Source organism: Microcebus murinus, unplaced genomic scaffold, assembly GCF_040939455.1.
Source record: "Microcebus murinus isolate Inina unplaced genomic scaffold, M.murinus_Inina_mat1.0 scaf006_hap2_Mmur4.0, whole genome shotgun sequence".
Lineage (NCBI taxonomy): Eukaryota > Metazoa > Chordata > Mammalia > Primates > Cheirogaleidae > Microcebus > Microcebus murinus.
This window is the reverse complement of record NW_027438952.1, coordinates 1,139,243-1,162,323: the sequence shown is the minus strand read 5'-3', so window position 1 is coordinate 1,162,323 and position 23,081 is coordinate 1,139,243. Positions and strand designations below refer to the sequence as shown.

The following is a 23,081-nucleotide window of genomic DNA, read 5'->3' as shown; positions in this document are numbered from 1 at the left end:
CCAATCAATTTCTTTCTATTTATAGTAGAGACGGGGTCTCGCTCTTGCTCAGGCTGGTTTTGAACTCCTGACCTTGAGCAATCCACCCGCCTCGGCCTCCCAAGAGCTAGGATTACAGGCGTGAGCCACCGCGCCCGGCCTCTATTATTGCATTTTCTTTTCTCTCTCTTTTCAAGCAGATGATGGGAGTACAAGTATTCAGGTGACATGTGTTGCCCGTGCCCCCCTCCCCCCTGTGTTCTTATTCATTTACCTCTCATGTTGTATACCTCCAGCGTATTGTGGGGGTACCAATGTTAAGGTCGGGTACGTTGCCCTCTCCCAGCCTCCCCCCTCGGGTCATTAGCTTCAAGTGCGCCCATGCCCCAGTCGGTGCGCACCCACCCCATTCCTAATGGATGTGTATGCCCATCCCCTCCCCCCACCCGCCCGACACCCACCCGAGGAAGGGGATTCCTCTCTGTCCACTTAGGTGTCCATCCGTTCGTACCAATTTGCCGGTGAGCGCGCTCACGTGGTGCTCGTGTGTCCATTCTTGGGATACTTGGCTTACTGGAACGGGTTCCAGCTCTGGCCAGGAGAACACGAGAGGTGCCCTCTCACCGCTGCTCCTCACAGCCGAATGGCACTCCGTGGTGTCCACGCGCCACATTTTATTAATGCACTCCTGGATGGATGGGCACTCGGGTCGCTTCCACATCTTTGCGATTGTGAATTGTGCCCTAACTGTAACCCTAACCCTTACCCAGCCCGTCTCCTCTGCCCCTGCCTGACTCGCTCCTCCCCGGCCAGGCCCGTCACTGTCCTGGGCCCCCGCCTGACCGGCTCCTTCCCGCCCGGCCTGTCACCGTCCTCTGCCCCTGCCTGACATGCTCCTTCCCGCCCGGCCTCTCACCGTCCTCGGCCCCTGCCTGACCGGCTGGCTCCTCCGTCGCCTGGGCCTTCCAAGGGCTTGGTGTGGACGCTGCTTCCAGGAAGCCCTCCAGAAACCCGGCAGCAGGGTGGCCGCAGCAGTCTCCAGCAGCCGTCCCTAAGGCGCTTGTGCGGGGAACGTGCCCCCCCGCTGTGCCCCCTCCCCCCCCCCCCCCCCCCGCTGTGCCGTGGGGGGGCCCAGCCTGGTGTCTTGCCTGAGGCCCTGGGGCTGCCGCTCCCCGCAAGGGGAGAGCCCCGGAGGTGGGGACCGCCTCCTGATGGGGACGTACACGCAGCTCTCCACGTCGGATTCCGGGGCTCTCTGTCCTGCCCGAAGGCCCAGCTGGCCTGCGGGTCCTTAGAGTGGCAAAAACATCCGAAAACTGAGACTGAGGGTCCGGTGGGTGTCTGCACTTTTGTGCTGGGCACCCCAGGGAGGCCCGGGGGCTGGCTGGACAACGTGGTCTGCTGGGCGGGGGGTTTGGAGGAGCAACCGATGCCCTTTGCACTTTGGGTAGCAAGGGTCTGAGGTGTCTCTGAGCCCTGTGCCATGTCGGTGGAGGGGTGGGGGCGGGGGGTGGGGGGGAAGAGGAGGAGGAGGAGGTGGGAAGGGCCGGGGCCTGCAGTCCTGTTCCCGGGGTGGCACGGCAAGTGGCTTCTTCCACAGGCTGCTTGGCCTGGGCTCCCTGTACCTGGGCCTTTGGAGGACTGGCCCTGTGCTTGCCAACACTTCCTGCAGGGACCCAGAGCTGGGAGGTGGCGTCTCTCAGCCCTGGGTCGGGCAGAGCCCCAGCGGGCCATGCCCACAACCTCTCTCAGCACCGGTCCCCCAGAAGGCTCCTTTGGGACCAGGATTCTCTTGCGGTGACTCTTTAAGGTCTGGCCCCTGGATGGAGGGGCACCAGGAGTAGAGGAGCAGGAAGGGGAAGGGGGTGGCCATGCGAGGGGACACTTTGCGGCCAAGTCCCAGCTTCAGCCTGATCCTCCTGGGAACCCCGCTCTGAGACAAGGAGCCGGGCTTCGCATTCCCACAGCAGCCAGTCGTGGGCTGAGGACACCTGGGGCGTTGGGAACTCCCTGGCTTCTCCTTGGTTTAACATCTGGAGCTGCTTGGGAATCGCGCCGCCACACACACCCGAGTGCAGGTGTCTTCCGCACAGACTGCGGGCCTCGCTCTTCTGAATGCCGCTAGCTCGCCACCCACCCACGGGTGAACCTGGTCAGGGTGCTTTCTCTCGGGGGCAGACTCTGATCCGGGCGGGCTACCGGTGTCTCTGTTTGCTCGTTTCTTTCTTCCATTTCGGGAAAGGCTTCCTTGCTGGGTGTGGAAATCTCCTATGCCTTCCCTCGCCTATTCTGTCAGCTTTCAAATTCTCTTTCAGTTGCCACCCTCACAGATGGATTAGGAAACTCTTTCCGGTGCACTCATTAGTGAAATGACCTCAAGGAAGCTGGAATCCAATATCTAATGGCCGATTTTTGGCGAGTCCACACGCCAGGGTGGTCAGGGTCCAATGCAGCCCCGGCCAGGCCCAGGCCCCTTGGACTGGGCCACAGGAGGACACAGAGGAGGGTCCCGGCCCCCACGGTAGCGGTGCCGGCAGTTCTCCAAGGGCTTGGGCGTTTTCCAGAGGTGGGAGATGGAGGGGACTGATTTCTTCAGCGCCCCACAAACCACGCCACCCCACCCCACCCCACCCATGGGACACATCCCCAGAGAGAGATGCCCCATACACTCGCTCCCCTCCCCCTTGCGCTGTGCCCCAGTCCTGGCCCGGGGGAATAGGCGGCAGCCCACCCACAGGGCGGGGGGAGGGGGGCACAGCTGAAAGCGGTTGTGGGGGAGGGCGGCCCCTGGCTGGGGTCAGAGGGCGAGCGCCGGGCGCGTGCGCAGTCAGCGGCGGCGACGCGCTGGGGGTGGGCGGCGGGTAGGTGAAGGAGGCCAGGCGGGGAGAGGAGGGGGGCTGGAAGGTCTCCACCTTGGCGAGTCCAGCCGTGGAGGCGCATCTTGTGTGAGTGTGAGTGAGTGTGAGTGTGTGTGTGTGTAGAGAGAGACAGCCCCCCGCCCCGCCCTGCCCCGCCCATCACCCCGGTCCCTCGGAGCCCGCCGGACCCGGCCGCCGGCGAACTCAACAGGCCCGGCCCGGCGCGGGGCCTGGGGCGGGAGGCGGCGGCGGGGAAGCGCAGAGAGGCTCGGCTTCTTGAGCGGGGCAGGGGCGCCCTCCGCCGTCTAGGGCCACACCACCCTGAACGCCCCCCATCTCCTCTGGTCTCGGAAGCTAAGCAGGGTCGGGCCTCGTTAGTACTTGGATGGGAGACCGCCCGGGAATCACGGGTGCCCTAGGCGGCGGCTTTTTTTTTTTTTTTGCCTCTCGTTCTGTCCCCTTTCTGGGAGCGCGGCGGCGGCCCGGGGTGGGGTTCACCCCCACCCTCAGCGCCCGCCGCTGTGCCTGGCGCCCCAGCCCGCACCGTGGGGCCTCCTCTTGTCCCAAGCCGCGACACCGCCGCCACGCGGCAGCACGCGTGGCATCTGGACTGTCAGGTCTCAGACCAAAGGTCTGCTCTGTGGGAACCGACACGCTGGAGGAAACCTTGAGAGTCTGAGAGGGGAGGGAGTTCCAGAAGAAGGCCAGGATGTCATTTTGAGGGAGTATGTGACCAGAACTCGTCCCGTTGCTTTTGGGGTTCTACGGGCTCCACGTAGGAATCTTTGGTGGTGGCACCTGATGTTGGGGGATCCGGAGTCACACCCAGACCTGCTCCACAGGCCTCCTTTTACTTTTCTCTTCGGATTCATTATTTTTAAAAAGTGTCTCTTACCTCTATTATTGCATTTTCTTTTTTTTTTTTTCTTTTTTTTTTTTTTTTTGAGACAGAGTCTCACTTTGTTGTCCAGGCTAGAGTGAGTGCCGTGGCGTCACCCTAGCTCACAGCAACCTCAAACTCCTGGGCTCGAGTGATCCTTCTGCCTCAGCCTCCCGAGTAGCTGGGACTACAGGCATGCGCCACTATGCCCGGCTAATTTTTTTTTATATATATATATATATCAGTTGGCCAATCAATTTCTTTCTATTTATAGTAGAGACGGGGTCTCGCTCTTGCTCAGGCTGGTTTTGAACTCCTGACCTTGAGCAATCCACCCGCCTCGGCCTCCCAAGAGCTAGGATTACAGGCGTGAGCCACCGCGCCCGGCCTCTATTATTGCATTTTCTTTTCTCTCTCTTTTCAAGCAGATGATGGGAGTACAAGTATTCAGGTGACATGTGTTGCCCGTGCCCCCCTCCCCCCTGTGTTCTTATTCATTTACCTCTCATGTTGTATACCTCCAGCGTATTGTGGGGGTACCAATGTTAAGGTCGGGTACGTTGCCCTCTCCCAGCCTCCCCCCTCGGGTCATTAGCTTCAAGTGCGCCCATGCCCCAGTCGGTGCGCACCCACCCCATTCCTAATGGATGTGTATGCCCATCCCCTCCCCCCACCCGCCCGACACCCACCCGAGGAAGGGGATTCCTCTCAGTGCACTTAGGTGTCCATCCGTTCGTACCAATTTGCCGGTGAGCGCGCTCACGTGGTGCTCGTGTGTCCATTCTTGGGATACTTGGCTTACTGGAACGGGTTCCAGCTCTGGCCAGGAGAACACGAGAGGTGCCCTCTCACCGCTGCTCCTCACAGCCGAATGGCACTCCGTGGTGTCCACGCGCCACATTTTATTAATGCACTCCTGGATGGATGGGCACTCGGGTCGCTTCCACATCTTTGCGATTGTGAATTGTGCCCTAACTGTAACCCTAACCCTTACCCAGCCCGTCTCCTCTGCCCCTGCCTGACTCGCTCCTCCCCGGCCAGGCCCGTCACTGTCCTGGGCCCCCGCCTGACCGGCTCCTTCCCGCCCGGCCTGTCACCGTCCTCTGCCCCTGCCTGACATGCTCCTTCCCGCCCGGCCTCTCACCGTCCTCGGCCCCTGCCTGACCGGCTGGCTCCTCCGTCGCCTGGGCCTTCCAAGGGCTTGGTGTGGACGCTGCTTCCAGGAAGCCCTCCAGAAACCCGGCAGCAGGGTGGCCGCAGCAGTCTCCAGCAGCCGTCCCTAAGGCGCTTGTGCGGGGATCGTGCCCCCCCGCTGTGCCCCCTCCCCCCCCCCCCCGCTGTGCCGTGGGGGGGCCCAGCCTGGTGTCTTGCCTGAGGCCCTGGGGCTGCCGCTCCCCGCAAGGGGAGAGCCCCGGAGGTGGGGACCGCCTCCTGATGGGGACGTACACGCAGCTCTCCACGTCGGATTCCGGGGCTCTCTGTCCTGCCCGAAGGCCCAGCTGGCCTGCGGGTCCTTAGAGTGGCAAAAACATCCGAAAACTGAGACTGAGGGTCCGGTGGGTGTCTGCACTTTTGTGCTGGGCACCCCAGGGAGGCCCGGGGGCTGGCTGGACAACGTGGTCTGCTGGGCGGGGGGTTTGGAGGAGCAACCGATGCCCTTTGCACTTTGGGTAGCAAGGGTCTGAGGTGTCTCTGAGCCCTGTGCCATGTCGGTGGAGGGGTGGGGGCGGGGGGTGGGGGGGAAGAGGAGGAGGAGGAGGTGGGAAGGGCCGGGGCCTGCAGTCCTGTTCCCGGGGTGGCACGGCAAGTGGCTTCTTCCACAGGCTGCTTGGCCTGGGCTCCCTGTACCTGGGCCTTTGGAGGACTGGCCCTGTGCTTGCCAACACTTCCTGCAGGGACCCAGAGCTGGGAGGTGGCGTCTCTCAGCCCTGGGTCGGGCAGAGCCCCAGCGGGCCATGCCCACAACCTCTCTCAGCACCGGTCCCCCAGAAGGCTCCTTTGGGACCAGGATTCTCTTGCGGTGACTCTTTAAGGTCTGGCCCCTGGATGGAGGGGCACCAGGAGTAGAGGAGCAGGAAGGGGAAGGGGGTGGCCATGCGAGGGGACACTTTGCGGCCAAGTCCCAGCTTCAGCCTGATCCTCCTGGGAACCCCGCTCTGAGACAAGGAGCCGGGCTTCGCATTCCCACAGCAGCCAGTCGTGGGCTGAGGACACCTGGGGCGTTGGGAACTCCCTGGCTTCTCCTTGGTTTAACATCTGGAGCTGCTTGGGAATCGCGCCGCCACACACACCCGAGTGCAGGTGTCTTCCGCACAGACTGCGGGCCTCGCTCTTCTGAATGCCGCTAGCTCGCCACCCACCCACGGGTGAACCTGGTCAGGGTGCTTTCTCTCGGGGGCAGACTCTGATCCGGGCGGGCTACCGGTGTCTCTGTTTGCTCGTTTCTTTCTTCCATTTCGGGAAAGGCTTCCTTGCTGGGTGTGGAAATCTCCTATGCCTTCCCTCGCCTATTCTGTCAGCTTTCAAATTCTCTTTCAGTTGCCACCCTCACAGATGGATTAGGAAACTCTTTCCGGTGCACTCATTAGTGAAATGACCTCAAGGAAGCTGGAATCCAATATCTAATGGCCGATTTTTGGCGAGTCCACACGCCAGGGTGGTCAGGGTCCAATGCAGCCCCGGCCAGGCCCAGGCCCCTTGGACTGGGCCACAGGAGGACACAGAGGAGGGTCCCGGCCCCCACGGTAGCGGTGCCGGCAGTTCTCCAAGGGCTTGGGCGTTTTCCAGAGGTGGGAGATGGAGGGGACTGATTTCTTCAGCGCCCCACAAACCACGCCACCCCACCCCACCCCACCCATGGGACACATCCCCAGAGAGAGATGCCCCATACACTCGCTCCCCTCCCCCTTGCGCTGTGCCCCAGTCCTGGCCCGGGGGAATAGGCGGCAGCCCACCCACAGGGCGGGGGGAGGGGGGCACAGCTGAAAGCGGTTGTGGGGGAGGGCGGCCCCTGGCTGGGGTCAGAGGGCGAGCGCCGGGCGCGTGCGCAGTCAGCGGCGGCGACGCGCTGGGGGTGGGCGGCGGGTAGGTGAAGGAGGCCAGGCGGGGAGAGGAGGGGGGCTGGAAGGTCTCCACCTTGGCGAGTCCAGCCGTGGAGGCGCATCTTGTGTGAGTGTGAGTGAGTGTGAGTGTGTGTGTGTGTAGAGAGAGACAGCCCCCCGCCCCGCCCTGCCCCGCCCATCACCCCGGTCCCTCGGAGCCCGCCGGACCCGGCCGCCGGCGAACTCAACAGGCCCGGCCCGGCGCGGGGCCTGGGGCGGGAGGCGGCGGCGGGGAAGCGCAGAGAGGCTCGGCTTCTTGAGCGGGGCAGGGGCGCCCTCCGCCGTCTAGGGCCACACCACCCTGAACGCCCCCCATCTCCTCTGGTCTCGGAAGCTAAGCAGGGTCGGGCCTCGTTAGTACTTGGATGGGAGACCGCCCGGGAATCACGGGTGCCCTAGGCGGCGGCTTTTTTTTTTTTTTTGCCTCTCGTTCTGTCCCCTTTCTGGGAGCGCGGCGGCGGCCCGGGGTGGGGTTCACCCCCACCCTCAGCGCCCGCCGCTGTGCCTGGCGCCCCAGCCCGCACCGTGGGGCCTCCTCTTGTCCCAAGCCGCGACACCGCCGCCACGCGGCAGCACGCGTGGCATCTGGACTGTCAGGTCTCAGACCAAAGGTCTGCTCTGTGGGAACCGACACGCTGGAGGAAACCTTGAGAGTCTGAGAGGGGAGGGAGTTCCAGAAGAAGGCCAGGATGTCATTTTGAGGGAGTATGTGACCAGAACTCGTCCCGTTGCTTTTGGGGTTCTACGGGCTCCACGTAGGAATCTTTGGTGGTGGCACCTGATGTTGGGGGATCCGGAGTCACACCCAGACCTGCTCCACAGGCCTCCTTTTACTTTTCTCTTCGGATTCATTATTTTTAAAAAGTGTCTCTTACCTCTATTATTGCATTTTCTTTTTTTTTTTTTCTTTTTTTTTTTTTTTTTGAGACAGAGTCTCACTTTGTTGTCCAGGCTAGAGTGAGTGCCGTGGCGTCACCCTAGCTCACAGCAACCTCAAACTCCTGGGCTCGAGTGATCCTTCTGCCTCAGCCTCCCGAGTAGCTGGGACTACAGGCATGCGCCACTATGCCCGGCTAATTTTTTTTTATATATATATATATATCAGTTGGCCAATCAATTTCTTTCTATTTATAGTAGAGACGGGGTCTCGCTCTTGCTCAGGCTGGTTTTGAACTCCTGACCTTGAGCAATCCACCCGCCTCGGCCTCCCAAGAGCTAGGATTACAGGCGTGAGCCACCGCGCCCGGCCTCTATTATTGCATTTTCTTTTCTCTCTCTTTTCAAGCAGATGATGGGAGTACAAGTATTCAGGTGACATGTGTTGCCCGTGCCCCCCTCCCCCCTGTGTTCTTATTCATTTACCTCTCATGTTGTATACCTCCAGCGTATTGTGGGGGTACCAATGTTAAGGTCGGGTACGTTGCCCTCTCCCAGCCTCCCCCCTCGGGTCATTAGCTTCAAGTGCGCCCATGCCCCAGTCGGTGCGCACCCACCCCATTCCTAATGGATGTGTATGCCCATCCCCTCCCCCCACCCGCCCGACACCCACCCGAGGAAGGGGATTCCTCTCAGTGCACTTAGGTGTCCATCCGTTCGTACCAATTTGCCGGTGAGCGCGCTCACGTGGTGCTCGTGTGTCCATTCTTGGGATACTTGGCTTACTGGAACGGGTTCCAGCTCTGGCCAGGAGAACACGAGAGGTGCCCTCTCACCGCTGCTCCTCACAGCCGAATGGCACTCCGTGGTGTCCACGCGCCACATTTTATTAATGCACTCCTGGATGGATGGGCACTCGGGTCGCTTCCACATCTTTGCGATTGTGAATTGTGCCCTAACTGTAACCCTAACCCTTACCCAGCCCGTCTCCTCTGCCCCTGCCTGACTCGCTCCTCCCCGGCCAGGCCCGTCACTGTCCTGGGCCCCCGCCTGACCGGCTCCTTCCCGCCCGGCCTGTCACCGTCCTCTGCCCCTGCCTGACATGCTCCTTCCCGCCCGGCCTCTCACCGTCCTCGGCCCCTGCCTGACCGGCTGGCTCCTCCGTCGCCTGGGCCTTCCAAGGGCTTGGTGTGGACGCTGCTTCCAGGAAGCCCTCCAGAAACCCGGCAGCAGGGTGGCCGCAGCAGTCTCCAGCAGCCGTCCCTAAGGCGCTTGTGCGGGGATCGTGCCCCCCCGCTGTGCCCCCTCCCCCCCCCCCCCCGCTGTGCCGTGGGGGGGCCCAGCCTGGTGTCTTGCCTGAGGCCCTGGGGCTGCCGCTCCCCGCAAGGGGAGAGCCCCGGAGGTGGGGACCGCCTCCTGATGGGGACGTACACGCAGCTCTCCACGTCGGATTCCGGGGCTCTCTGTCCTGCCCGAAGGCCCAGCTGGCCTGCGGGTCCTTAGAGTGGCAAAAACATCCGAAAACTGAGACTGAGGGTCCGGTGGGTGTCTGCACTTTTGTGCTGGGCACCCCAGGGAGGCCCGGGGGCTGGCTGGACAACGTGGTCTGCTGGGCGGGGGGTTTGGAGGAGCAACCGATGCCCTTTGCACTTTGGGTAGCAAGGGTCTGAGGTGTCTCTGAGCCCTGTGCCATGTCGGTGGAGGGGTGGGGGCGGGGGGTGGGGGGGAAGAGGAGGAGGAGGAGGTGGGAAGGGCCGGGGCCTGCAGTCCTGTTCCCGGGGTGGCACGGCAAGTGGCTTCTTCCACAGGCTGCTTGGCCTGGGCTCCCTGTACCTGGGCCTTTGGAGGACTGGCCCTGTGCTTGCCAACACTTCCTGCAGGGACCCAGAGCTGGGAGGTGGCGTCTCTCAGCCCTGGGTCGGGCAGAGCCCCAGCGGGCCATGCCCACAACCTCTCTCAGCACCGGTCCCCCAGAAGGCTCCTTTGGGACCAGGATTCTCTTGCGGTGACTCTTTAAGGTCTGGCCCCTGGATGGAGGGGCACCAGGAGTAGAGGAGCAGGAAGGGGAAGGGGGTGGCCATGCGAGGGGACACTTTGCGGCCAAGTCCCAGCTTCAGCCTGATCCTCCTGGGAACCCCGCTCTGAGACAAGGAGCCGGGCTTCGCATTCCCACAGCAGCCAGTCGTGGGCTGAGGACACCTGGGGCGTTGGGAACTCCCTGGCTTCTCCTTGGTTTAACATCTGGAGCTGCTTGGGAATCGCGCCGCCACACACACCCGAGTGCAGGTGTCTTCCGCACAGACTGCGGGCCTCGCTCTTCTGAATGCCGCTAGCTCGCCACCCACCCACGGGTGAACCTGGTCAGGGTGCTTTCTCTCGGGGGCAGACTCTGATCCGGGCGGGCTACCGGTGTCTCTGTTTGCTCGTTTCTTTCTTCCATTTCGGGAAAGGCTTCCTTGCTGGGTGTGGAAATCTCCTATGCCTTCCCTCGCCTATTCTGTCAGCTTTCAAATTCTCTTTCAGTTGCCACCCTCACAGATGGATTAGGAAACTCTTTCCGGTGCACTCATTAGTGAAATGACCTCAAGGAAGCTGGAATCCAATATCTAATGGCCGATTTTTGGCGAGTCCACACGCCAGGGTGGTCGGGGTCCAATGCAGCCCCGGCCAGGCCCAGGCCCCTTGGACTGGGCCACAGGAGGACACAGAGGAGGGTCCCGGCCCCCACGGTAGCGGTGCCGGCAGTTCTCCAAGGGCTTGGGCGTTTTCCAGAGGTGGGAGATGGAGGGGACTGATTTCTTCAGCGCCCCACAAACCACGCCACCCCACCCCACCCCACCCATGGGACACATCCCCAGAGAGAGATGCCCCATACACTCGCTCCCCTCCCCCTTGCGCTGTGCCCCAGTCCTGGCCCGGGGGAATAGGCGGCAGCCCACCCACAGGGCGGGGGGAGGGGGGCACAGCTGAAAGCGGTTGTGGGGGAGGGCGGCCCCTGGCTGGGGTCAGAGGGCGAGCGCCGGGCGCGTGCGCAGTCAGCGGCGGCGACGCGCTGGGGGTGGGCGGCGGGTAGGTGAAGGAGGCCAGGCGGGGAGAGGAGGGGGGCTGGAAGGTCTCCACCTTGGCGAGTCCAGCCGTGGAGGCGCATCTTGTGTGAGTGTGAGTGAGTGTGAGTGTGTGTGTGTGTAGAGAGAGACAGCCCCCCGCCCCGCCCTGCCCCGCCCATCACCCCGGTCCCTCGGAGCCCGCCGGACCCGGCCGCCGGCGAACTCAACAGGCCCGGCCCGGCGCGGGGCCTGGGGCGGGAGGCGGCGGCGGGGAAGCGCAGAGAGGCTCGGCTTCTTGAGCGGGGCAGGGGCGCCCTCCGCCGTCTAGGGCCACACCACCCTGAACGCCCCCCATCTCCTCTGGTCTCGGAAGCTAAGCAGGGTCGGGCCTCGTTAGTACTTGGATGGGAGACCGCCCGGGAATCACGGGTGCCCTAGGCGGCGGCTTTTTTTTTTTTTTTGCCTCTCGTTCTGTCCCCTTTCTGGGAGCGCGGCGGCGGCCCGGGGTGGGGTTCACCCCCACCCTCAGCGCCCGCCGCTGTGCCTGGCGCCCCAGCCCGCACCGTGGGGCCTCCTCTTGTCCCAAGCCGCGACACCGCCGCCACGCGGCAGCACGCGTGGCATCTGGACTGTCAGGTCTCAGACCAAAGGTCTGCTCTGTGGGAACCGACACGCTGGAGGAAACCTTGAGAGTCTGAGAGGGGAGGGAGTTCCAGAAGAAGGCCAGGATGTCATTTTGAGGGAGTATGTGACCAGAACTCGTCCCGTTGCTTTTGGGGTTCTACGGGCTCCACGTAGGAATCTTTGGTGGTGGCACCTGATGTTGGGGGATCCGGAGTCACACCCAGACCTGCTCCACAGGCCTCCTTTTACTTTTCTCTTCGGATTCATTATTTTTAAAAAGTGTCTCTTACCTCTATTATTGCATTTTCTTTTTTTTTTTTTCTTTTTTTTTTTTTTTTTGAGACAGAGTCTCACTTTGTTGTCCAGGCTAGAGTGAGTGCCGTGGCGTCACCCTAGCTCACAGCAACCTCAAACTCCTGGGCTCGAGTGATCCTTCTGCCTCAGCCTCCCGAGTAGCTGGGACTACAGGCATGCGCCACTATGCCCGGCTAATTTTTTTTTATATATATATATATATCAGTTGGCCAATCAATTTCTTTCTATTTATAGTAGAGACGGGGTCTCGCTCTTGCTCAGGCTGGTTTTGAACTCCTGACCTTGAGCAATCCACCCGCCTCGGCCTCCCAAGAGCTAGGATTACAGGCGTGAGCCACCGCGCCCGGCCTCTATTATTGCATTTTCTTTTCTCTCTCTTTTCAAGCAGATGATGGGAGTACAAGTATTCAGGTGACATGTGTTGCCCGTGCCCCCCTCCCCCCTGTGTTCTTATTCATTTACCTCTCATGTTGTATACCTCCAGCGTATTGTGGGGGTACCAATGTTAAGGTCGGGTACGTTGCCCTCTCCCAGCCTCCCCCCTCGGGTCATTAGCTTCAAGTGCGCCCATGCCCCAGTCGGTGCGCACCCACCCCATTCCTAATGGATGTGTATGCCCATCCCCTCCCCCCACCCGCCCGACACCCACCCGAGGAAGGGGATTCCTCTCAGTGCACTTAGGTGTCCATCCGTTCGTACCAATTTGCCGGTGAGCGCGCTCACGTGGTGCTCGTGTGTCCATTCTTGGGATACTTGGCTTACTGGAACGGGTTCCAGCTCTGGCCAGGAGAACACGAGAGGTGCCCTCTCACCGCTGCTCCTCACAGCCGAATGGCACTCCGTGGTGTCCACGCGCCACATTTTATTAATGCACTCCTGGATGGATGGGCACTCGGGTCGCTTCCACATCTTTGCGATTGTGAATTGTGCCCTAACTGTAACCCTAACCCTTACCCAGCCCGTCTCCTCTGCCCCTGCCTGACTCGCTCCTCCCCGGCCAGGCCCGTCACTGTCCTGGGCCCCCGCCTGACCGGCTCCTTCCCGCCCGGCCTGTCACCGTCCTCTGCCCCTGCCTGACATGCTCCTTCCCGCCCGGCCTCTCACCGTCCTCGGCCCCTGCCTGACCGGCTGGCTCCTCCGTCGCCTGGGCCTTCCAAGGGCTTGGTGTGGACGCTGCTTCCAGGAAGCCCTCCAGAAACCCGGCAGCAGGGTGGCCGCAGCAGTCTCCAGCAGCCGTCCCTAAGGCGCTTGTGCGGGGATCGTGCCCCCCCGCTGTGCCCCCTCCCCCCCCCCCCCCGCTGTGCCGTGGGGGGGCCCAGCCTGGTGTCTTGCCTGAGGCCCTGGGGCTGCCGCTCCCCGCAAGGGGAGAGCCCCGGAGGTGGGGACCGCCTCCTGATGGGGACGTACACGCAGCTCTCCACGTCGGATTCCGGGGCTCTCTGTCCTGCCCGAAGGCCCAGCTGGCCTGCGGGTCCTTAGAGTGGCAAAAACATCCGAAAACTGAGACTGAGGGTCCGGTGGGTGTCTGCACTTTTGTGCTGGGCACCCCAGGGAGGCCCGGGGGCTGGCTGGACAACGTGGTCTGCTGGGCGGGGGGTTTGGAGGAGCAACCGATGCCCTTTGCACTTTGGGTAGCAAGGGTCTGAGGTGTCTCTGAGCCCTGTGCCATGTCGGTGGAGGGGTGGGGGCGGGGGGTGGGGGGGAAGAGGAGGAGGAGGAGGTGGGAAGGGCCGGGGCCTGCAGTCCTGTTCCCGGGGTGGCACGGCAAGTGGCTTCTTCCACAGGCTGCTTGGCCTGGGCTCCCTGTACCTGGGCCTTTGGAGGACTGGCCCTGTGCTTGCCAACACTTCCTGCAGGGACCCAGAGCTGGGAGGTGGCGTCTCTCAGCCCTGGGTCGGGCAGAGCCCCAGCGGGCCATGCCCACAACCTCTCTCAGCACCGGTCCCCCAGAAGGCTCCTTTGGGACCAGGATTCTCTTGCGGTGACTCTTTAAGGTCTGGCCCCTGGATGGAGGGGCACCAGGAGTAGAGGAGCAGGAAGGGGAAGGGGGTGGCCATGCGAGGGGACACTTTGCGGCCAAGTCCCAGCTTCAGCCTGATCCTCCTGGGAACCCCGCTCTGAGACAAGGAGCCGGGCTTCGCATTCCCACAGCAGCCAGTCGTGGGCTGAGGACACCTGGGGCGTTGGGAACTCCCTGGCTTCTCCTTGGTTTAACATCTGGAGCTGCTTGGGAATCGCGCCGCCACACACACCCGAGTGCAGGTGTCTTCCGCACAGACTGCGGGCCTCGCTCTTCTGAATGCCGCTAGCTCGCCACCCACCCACGGGTGAACCTGGTCAGGGTGCTTTCTCTCGGGGGCAGACTCTGATCCGGGCGGGCTACCGGTGTCTCTGTTTGCTCGTTTCTTTCTTCCATTTCGGGAAAGGCTTCCTTGCTGGGTGTGGAAATCTCCTATGCCTTCCCTCGCCTATTCTGTCAGCTTTCAAATTCTCTTTCAGTTGCCACCCTCACAGATGGATTAGGAAACTCTTTCCGGTGCACTCATTAGTGAAATGACCTCAAGGAAGCTGGAATCCAATATCTAATGGCCGATTTTTGGCGAGTCCACACGCCAGGGTGGTCGGGGTCCAATGCAGCCCCGGCCAGGCCCAGGCCCCTTGGACTGGGCCACAGGAGGACACAGAGGAGGGTCCCGGCCCCCACGGTAGCGGTGCCGGCAGTTCTCCAAGGGCTTGGGCGTTTTCCAGAGGTGGGAGATGGAGGGGACTGATTTCTTCAGCGCCCCACAAACCACGCCACCCCACCCCACCCCACCCATGGGACACATCCCCAGAGAGAGATGCCCCATACACTCGCTCCCCTCCCCCTTGCGCTGTGCCCCAGTCCTGGCCCGGGGGAATAGGCGGCAGCCCACCCACAGGGCGGGGGGAGGGGGGCACAGCTGAAAGCGGTTGTGGGGGAGGGCGGCCCCTGGCTGGGGTCAGAGGGCGAGCGCCGGGCGCGTGCGCAGTCAGCGGCGGCGACGCGCTGGGGGTGGGCGGCGGGTAGGTGAAGGAGGCCAGGCGGGGAGAGGAGGGGGGCTGGAAGGTCTCCACCTTGGCGAGTCCAGCCGTGGAGGCGCATCTTGTGTGAGTGTGAGTGAGTGTGAGTGTGTGTGTGTGTAGAGAGAGACAGCCCCCCGCCCCGCCCTGCCCCGCCCATCACCCCGGTCCCTCGGAGCCCGCCGGACCCGGCCGCCGGCGAACTCAACAGGCCCGGCCCGGCGCGGGGCCTGGGGCGGGAGGCGGCGGCGGGGAAGCGCAGAGAGGCTCGGCTTCTTGAGCGGGGCAGGGGCGCCCTCCGCCGTCTAGGGCCACACCACCCTGAACGCCCCCCATCTCCTCTGGTCTCGGAAGCTAAGCAGGGTCGGGCCTCGTTAGTACTTGGATGGGAGACCGCCCGGGAATCACGGGTGCCCTAGGCGGCGGCTTTTTTTTTTTTTTTGCCTCTCGTTCTGTCCCCTTTCTGGGAGCGCGGCGGCGGCCCGGGGTGGGGTTCACCCCCACCCTCAGCGCCCGCCGCTGTGCCTGGCGCCCCAGCCCGCACCGTGGGGCCTCCTCTTGTCCCAAGCCGCGACACCGCCGCCACGCGGCAGCACGCGTGGCATCTGGACTGTCAGGTCTCAGACCAAAGGTCTGCTCTGTGGGAACCGACACGCTGGAGGAAACCTTGAGAGTCTGAGAGGGGAGGGAGTTCCAGAAGAAGGCCAGGATGTCATTTTGAGGGAGTATGTGACCAGAACTCGTCCCGTTGCTTTTGGGGTTCTACGGGCTCCACGTAGGAATCTTTGGTGGTGGCACCTGATGTTGGGGGATCCGGAGTCACACCCAGACCTGCTCCACAGGCCTCCTTTTACTTTTCTCTTCGGATTCATTATTTTTAAAAAGTGTCTCTTACCTCTATTATTGCATTTTCTTTTTTTTTTTTTCTTTTTTTTTTTTTTTTTTGAGACAGAGTCTCACTTTGTTGTCCAGGCTAGAGTGAGTGCCGTGGCGTCACCCTAGCTCACAGCAACCTCAAACTCCTGGGCTCGAGTGATCCTTCTGCCTCAGCCTCCCGAGTAGCTGGGACTACAGGCATGCGCCACTATGCCCGGCTAATTTTTTTTTATATATATATATATATCAGTTGGCCAATCAATTTCTTTCTATTTATAGTAGAGACGGGGTCTCGCTCTTGCTCAGGCTGGTTTTGAACTCCTGACCTTGAGCAATCCACCCGCCTCGGCCTCCCAAGAGCTAGGATTACAGGCGTGAGCCACCGCGCCCGGCCTCTATTATTGCATTTTCTTTTCTCTCTCTTTTCAAGCAGATGATGGGAGTACAAGTATTCAGGTGACATGTGTTGCCCGTGCCCCCCTCCCCCCTGTGTTCTTATTCATTTACCTCTCATGTTGTATACCTCCAGCGTATTGTGGGGGTACCAATGTTAAGGTCGGGTACGTTGCCCTCTCCCAGCCTCCCCCCTCGGGTCATTAGCTTCAAGTGCGCCCATGCCCCAGTCGGTGCGCACCCACCCCATTCCTAATGGATGTGTATGCCCATCCCCTCCCCCCACCCGCCCGACACCCACCCGAGGAAGGGGATTCCTCTCTGTCCACTTAGGTGTCCATCCGTTCGTACCAATTTGCCGGTGAGCGCGCTCACGTGGTGCTCGTGTGTCCATTCTTGGGATACTTGGCTTACTGGAACGGGTTCCAGCTCTGGCCAGGAGAACACGAGAGGTGCCCTCTCACCGCTGCTCCTCACAGCCGAATGGCACTCCGTGGTGTCCACGCGCCACATTTTATTAATGCACTCCTGGATGGATGGGCACTCGGGTCGCTTCCACATCTTTGCGATTGTGAATTGTGCCCTAACTGTAACCCTAACCCTTACCCAGCCCGTCTCCTCTGCCCCTGCCTGACTCGCTCCTCCCCGGCCAGGCCCGTCACTGTCCTGGGCCCCCGCCTGACCGGCTCCTTCCCGCCCGGCCTGTCACCGTCCTCTGCCCCTGCCTGACATGCTCCTTCCCGCCCGGCCTCTCACCGTCCTCGGCCCCTGCCTGACCGGCTGGCTCCTCCGTCGCCTGGGCCTTCCAAGGGCTTGGTGTGGACGCTGCTTCCAGGAAGCCCTCCAGAAACCCGGCAGCAGGGTGGCCGCAGCAGTCTCCAGCAGCCGTCCCTAAGGCGCTTGTGCGGGGAACGTGCCCCCCCGCTGTGCCCCCTCCCCCCCCCCCCCCGCTGTGCCGTGGGGGGGCCCAGCCTGGTGTCTTGCCTGAGGCCCTGGGGCTGCCGCTCCCCGCAAGGGGAGAGCCCCGGAGGTGGGGACCGCCTCCTGATGGGGACGTACACGCAGCTCTCCACGTCGGATTCCGGGGCTCTCTGTCCTGCCCGAAGGCCCAGCTGGCCTGCGGGTCCTTAGAGTGGCAAAAACATCCGAAAACTGAGACTGAGGGTCCGGTGGGTGTCTGCACTTTTGTGCTGGGCACCCCAGGGAGGCCCGGGGGCTGGCTGGACAACGTGGTCTGCTGGGCGGGGGGTTTGGAGGAGCAACCGATGCCCTTTGCACTTTGGGTAGCAAGGGTCTGAGGTGTCTCTGAGCCCTGTGCCATGTCGGTGGAGGGGTGGGGGCGGGGGGTGGGGGGGAAGAGGAGGAGGAGGAGGTGGGAAGGGCCGGGGCCTGCAGTCCTGTTCCCGGGGTGGCACGGCAAGTGGCTTCTTCCACAGGCTGCTTGGCCTGGGCTCCCTGTACCTGGGCCTTTGGAGGACTGGCCCTGTGCTTGCCAACACTTCCTGCAGGGACCCAGAGCTGGGAGGTGGCGTCTCTCAGCCCTGGGTCGGGCAGAGCCCCAGCGGGCCATGCCCACAACCTCTCTCAGCACCGGTCCCCCAGAAGGCTCCTTTGGGACCAGGATTCTCTTGCGGTGACTCTTTAAGGTCTGGCCCCTGGATGGAGGGGCACCAGGAGTAGAGGAGCAGGAAGGGGAAGGGGGTGGCCATGCGAGGGGACACTTTGCGGCCAAGTCCCAGCTTCAGCCTGATCCTCCTGGGAACCCCGCTCTGAGACAAGGAGCCGGGCTTCGCATTCCCACAGCAGCCAGTCGTGGGCTGAGGACACCTGGGGCGTTGGGAACTCCCTGGCTTCTCCTTGGTTTAACATCTGGAGCTGCTTGGGAATCGCGCCGCCACACACACCCGAGTGCAGGTGTCTTCCGCACAGACTGCGGGCCTCGCTCTTCTGAATGCCGCTAGCTCGCCACCCACCCACGGGTGAACCTGGTCAGGGTGCTTTCTCTCGGGGGCAGACTCTGATCCGGGCGGGCTACCGGTGTCTCTGTTTGCTCGTTTCTTTCTTCCATTTCGGGAAAGGCTTCCTTGCTGGGTGTGGAAATCTCCTATGCCTTCCCTCGCCTATTCTGTCAGCTTTCAAATTCTCTTTCAGTTGCCACCCTCACAGATGGATTAGGAAACTCTTTCCGGTGCACTCATTAGTGAAATGACCTCAAGGAAGCTGGAATCCAATATCTAATGGCCGATTTTTGGCGAGTCCACACGCCAGGGTGGTCGGGGTCCAATGCAGCCCCGGCCAGGCCCAGGCCCCTTGGACTGGGCCACAGGAGGACACAGAGGAGGGTCCCGGCCCCCACGGTAGCGGTGCCGGCAGTTCTCCAAGGGCTTGGGCGTTTTCCAGAGGTGGGAGATGGAGGGGACTGATTTCTTCAGCGCCCCACAAACCACGCCACCCCACCCCACCCCACCCCACCCATGGGACACATCCCCAGAGAGAGATGCCCCATACACTCGCTCCCCTCCCCCTTGCGCTGTGCCCCAGCCCTGGCCCGGGGGAATAGGCGGCAGCCCACCCACAGGGCGGGGGGAGGGGGGCACAGCTGAAAGCGGTTGTGGGGGAGGGCGGCCCCTGGCTGGGGTCAGAGGGCGAGCGCCGGGCGCGTGCGCAGTCAGCGGCGGCGACGCGCTGGGGGTGGGCGGCGGGTAGGTGAAGGAGGCCAGGCGGGGAGAGGAGGGGGGCTGGAAGGTCTCCACCTTGGCGAGTCCAGCCGTGGAGGCGCATCTTGTGTGAGTGTGAGTGAGTGTGAGTGTGTGTGTGTGTAGAGAGAGACAGCCCCCCGCCCCGCCCCGCCCCGCCCATCACCCCGGTCCCTCGGAGCCCGCCGGACCCGGCCGCCGGCGAACTCAACAGGCCCGGCCCGGCGCGGGGCCTGGGGCGGGAGGCGGCGGCGGGGAAGCGCAGAGAGGCTCGGCTTCTTGAGCGGGGCAGGGGCGCCCTCCGCCGTCTAGGGCCACACCACCCTGAACGCCCCCCATCTCCTCTGGTCTCGGAAGCTAAGCAGGGTCGGGCCTCGTTAGTACTTGGATGGGAGACCGCCCGGGAATCACGGGTGCCCTAGGCGGCGGCTTTTTTTTTTTTTTTGCCTCTCGTTCTGTCCCCTTTCTGGGAGCGCGGCGGCGGCCCGGGGTGGGGGTCACCCCCACCCTCAGCGCCCGCCGCTGTGCCTGGCGCCCCAGCCCGCACCGTGGGGCCTCCTCTTGTCCCAAGCCGCGACACCGCCGCCACGCGGCAGCACGCGTGGCATCTGGACTGTCAGGTCTCAGACCAAAGGTCTGCTCTGTGGGAACCGACACGCTGGAGGAAACCTTGAGAGTCTGAGAGGGGAGGGAGTTCCAGAAGAAGGCCAGGATGTCATTTTGAGGGAGTATGTGACCAGAACTCGTCCCGTTGCTTTTGGGGTTCTACGGGCTCCACGTAGGAATCTTTGGTGGTGGCACCTGATGTTGGGGGATCCGGAGTCACACCCAGACCTGCTCCACAGGCCTCCTTTTACTTTTCTCTTCGGATTCATTATTTTTAAAAAGTGTCTCTTACCTCTATTATTGCATTTTCTTTTTTTTTTTTTTCTTTTTTTTTTTTTTTTTTTGAGACAGAGTCTCACTTTGTTGTCCAGGCTAGAGTGAGTGCCGTGGCGTCACCCTAGCTCACAGCAACCTCAAACTCCTGGGCTCGAGTGATCCTTCTGCCTCAGCCTCCCGAGTAGCTGGGACTACAGGCATGCGCCACTATGCCCGCTAATTTTTTTTTATATATATATATATATCAGTTGGCCAATCAATTTCTTTCTATTTATAGTAGAGACGGGGTCTCGCTCTTGCTCAGGCTGGTTTTGAACTCCTGACCTTGAGCAATCCACCCGCCTCGGCCTCCCAAGAGCTAGGATTACAGGCGTGAGCCACCGCGCCCGGCCTCTATTATTGCATTTTCTTTTCTCTCTCTTTTCAAGCAGATGATGGGAGTACAAGTATTCAGGTGACATGTGTTGCCCGTGCCCCCCTCCCCCCTGTGTTCTTATTCATTTACCTCTCATGTTGTATACCTCCAGCGTATTGTGGGGGTACCAATGTTAAGGTCGGGTACGTTGCCCTCTCCCAGCCTCCCCCCTCGGGTCATTAGCTTCAAGTGCGCCCATGCCCCAGTCGGTGCGCACCCACCCCATTCCTAATGGATGTGTATGCCCATCCCCTCCCCCCACCCGCCCGACACCCACCCGAGGAAGGGGATTCCTCTCTGTCCACTTAGGTGTCCATCCGTTCGTACCAATTTGCCGGTGAGCGCGCTCACGTGGTGCTCGTGTGTCCATTCTTGGGATACTTGGCTTACTGGAACGGGTTCCAGCTCTGGCCAGGAGAACACGAGAGGTGCCCTCTCACCGCTGCTCCTCACAGCCGAATGGCACTCCGTGGTGTCCACGCGCCACATTTTATTAATGCACTCCTGGATGGATGGGCACTCGGGTCGCTTCCACATCTTTGCGATTGTGAATTGTGCCCTAACTGTAACCCTAACCCTTACCCAGCCCGTCTCCTCTGCCCCTGCCTGACTCGCTCCTCCCCGGCCAGGCCCGTCACTGTCCTGGGCCCCCGCCTGACCGGCTCCTTCCCGCCCGGCCTGTCACCGTCCTCTGCCCCTGCCTGACATGCTCCTTCCCGCCCGGCCTCTCACCGTCCTCGGCCCCTGCCTGACCGGCTGGCTCCTCCGTCGCCTGGGCCTTCCAAGGGCTTGGTGTGGACGCTGCTTCCAGGAAGCCCTCCAGAAACCCGGCAGCAGGGTGGCCGCAGCAGTCTCCAGCAGCCGTCCCTAAGGCGCTTGTGCGGGGAACGTGCCCCCCCGCTGTGCCCCCTCCCCCCCCCCCCCCGCTGTGCCGTGGGGGGGCCCAGCCTGGTGTCTTGCCTGAGGCCCTGGGGCTGCCGCTCCCCGCAAGGGGAGAGCCCCGGAGGTGGGGACCGCCTCCTGATGGGGACGTACACGCAGCTCTCCACGTCGGATTCCGGGGCTCTCTGTCCTGCCCGAAGGCCCAGCTGGCCTGCGGGTCCTTAGAGTGGCAAAAACATCCGAAAACTGAGACTGAGGGTCCGGTGGGTGTCTGCACTTTTGTGCTGGGCACCCCAGGGAGGCCCGGGGGCTGGCTGGACAACGTGGTCTGCTGGGCGGGGGGTTTGGAGGAGCAACCGATGCCCTTTGCACTTTGGGTAGCAAGGGTCTGAGGTGTCTCTGAGCCCTGTGCCATGTCGGTGGAGGGGTGGGGGCGGGGGGTGGGGGGGAAGAGGAGGAGGAGGAGGTGGGAAGGGCCGGGGCCTGCAGTCCTGTTCCCGGGGTGGCACGGCAAGTGGCTTCTTCCACAGGCTGCTTGGCCTGGGCTCCCTGTACCTGGGCCTTTGGAGGACTGGCCCTGTGCTTGCCAACACTTCCTGCAGGGACCCAGAGCTGGGAGGTGGCGTCTCTCAGCCCTGGGTCGGGCAGAGCCCCAGCGGGCCATGCCCACAACCTCTCTCAGCACCGGTCCCCCAGAAGGCTCCTTTGGGACCAGGATTCTCTTGCGGTGACTCTTTAAGGTCTGGCCCCTGGATGGAGGGGCACCAGGAGTAGAGGAGCAGGAAGGGGAAGGGGGTGGCCATGCGAGGGGACACTTTGCGGCCAAGTCCCAGCTTCAGCCTGATCCTCCTGGGAACCCCGCTCTGAGACAAGGAGCCGGGCTTCGCATTCCCACAGCAGCCAGTCGTGGGCTGAGGACACCTGGGGCGTTGGGAACTCCCTGGCTTCTCCTTGGTTTAACATCTGGAGCTGCTTGGGAATCGCGCCGCCACACACACCCGAGTGCAGGTGTCTTCCGCACAGACTGCGGGCCTCGCTCTTCTGAATGCCGCTAGCTCGCCACCCACCCACGGGTGAACCTGGTCAGGGTGCTTTCTCTCGGGGGCAGACTCTGATCCGGGCGGGCTACCGGTGTCTCTGTTTGCTCGTTTCTTTCTTCCATTTCGGGAAAGGCTTCCTTGCTGGGTGTGGAAATCTCCTATGCCTTCCCTCGCCTATTCTGTCAGCTTTCAAATTCTCTTTCAGTTGCCACCCTCACAGATGGATTAGGAAACTCTTTCCGGTGCACTCATTAGTGAAATGACCTCAAGGAAGCTGGAATCCAATATCTAATGGCCGATTTTTAGCGAGTCCACACGCCAGGGTGGTCGGGGTCCAATGCAGCCCCGGCCAGGCCCAGGCCCCTTGGACTGGGCCACAGGAGGACACAGAGGAGGGTCCCGGCCCCCACGGTAGCGGTGCCGGCAGTTCTCCAAGGGCTTGGGCGTTTTCCAGAGGTGGGAGATGGAGGGGACTGATTTCTTCAGCGCCCCACAAACCACGCCACCCCACCCCACCCCACCCCACCCATGGGACACATCCCCAGAGAGAGATGCCCCATACACTCGCTCCCCTCCCCCTTGCGCTGTGCCCCAGCCCTGGCCCGGGGGAATAGGCGGCAGCCCACCCACAGGGCGGGGGGAGGGGGGCACAGCTGAAAGCGGTTGTGGGGGAGGGCGGCCCCTGGCTGGGGTCAGAGGGCGAGCGCCGGGCGCGTGCGCAGTCAGCGGCGGCGACGCGCTGGGGGTGGGCGGCGGGTAGGTGAAGGAGGCCAGGCGGGGAGAGGAGGGGGGCTGGAAGGTCTCCACCTTGGCGAGTCCAGCCGTGGAGGCGCATCTTGTGTGAGTGTGAGTGAGTGTGAGTGTGTGTGTGTGTAGAGAGAGACAGCCCCCCGCCCCGCCCCGCCCCGCCCATCACCCCGGTCCCTCGGAGCCCGCCGGACCCGGCCGCCGGCGAACTCAACAGGCCCGGCCCGGCGCGGGGCCTGGGGCGGGAGGCGGCGGCGGGGAAGCGCAGAGAGGCTCGGCTTCTTGAGCGGGGCAGGGGCGCCCTCCGCCGTCTAGGGCCACACCACCCTGAACGCCCCCCATCTCCTCTGGTCTCGGAAGCTAAGCAGGGTCGGGCCTCGTTAGTACTTGGATGGGAGACCGCCCGGGAATCACGGGTGCCCTAGGCG

The 23,081-nt window shown here is 62.7% G+C and overlaps 6 pseudogenes; all 6 read left to right on the top strand.

Moving 5' to 3' along the window:
- The first annotated feature begins 3,140 nt into the window (after positions 1 to 3,140).
- On the top strand, positions 3,141 to 3,259 carry LOC142866678 (uncharacterized; annotated as a pseudogene).
- A 3,842-nt stretch (positions 3,260 to 7,101) lies between these two features.
- On the top strand, positions 7,102 to 7,220 carry LOC142866677 (uncharacterized; annotated as a pseudogene).
- A 3,843-nt stretch (positions 7,221 to 11,063) lies between these two features.
- On the top strand, positions 11,064 to 11,182 carry LOC142866676 (uncharacterized; annotated as a pseudogene).
- A 3,843-nt stretch (positions 11,183 to 15,025) lies between these two features.
- On the top strand, positions 15,026 to 15,144 carry LOC142866675 (uncharacterized; annotated as a pseudogene).
- A 3,849-nt stretch (positions 15,145 to 18,993) lies between these two features.
- Positions 18,994 to 19,112, top strand: LOC142866673 (uncharacterized; annotated as a pseudogene).
- A 3,850-nt stretch (positions 19,113 to 22,962) lies between these two features.
- LOC142866672 (uncharacterized) lies at positions 22,963 to 23,081 on the top strand (annotated as a pseudogene).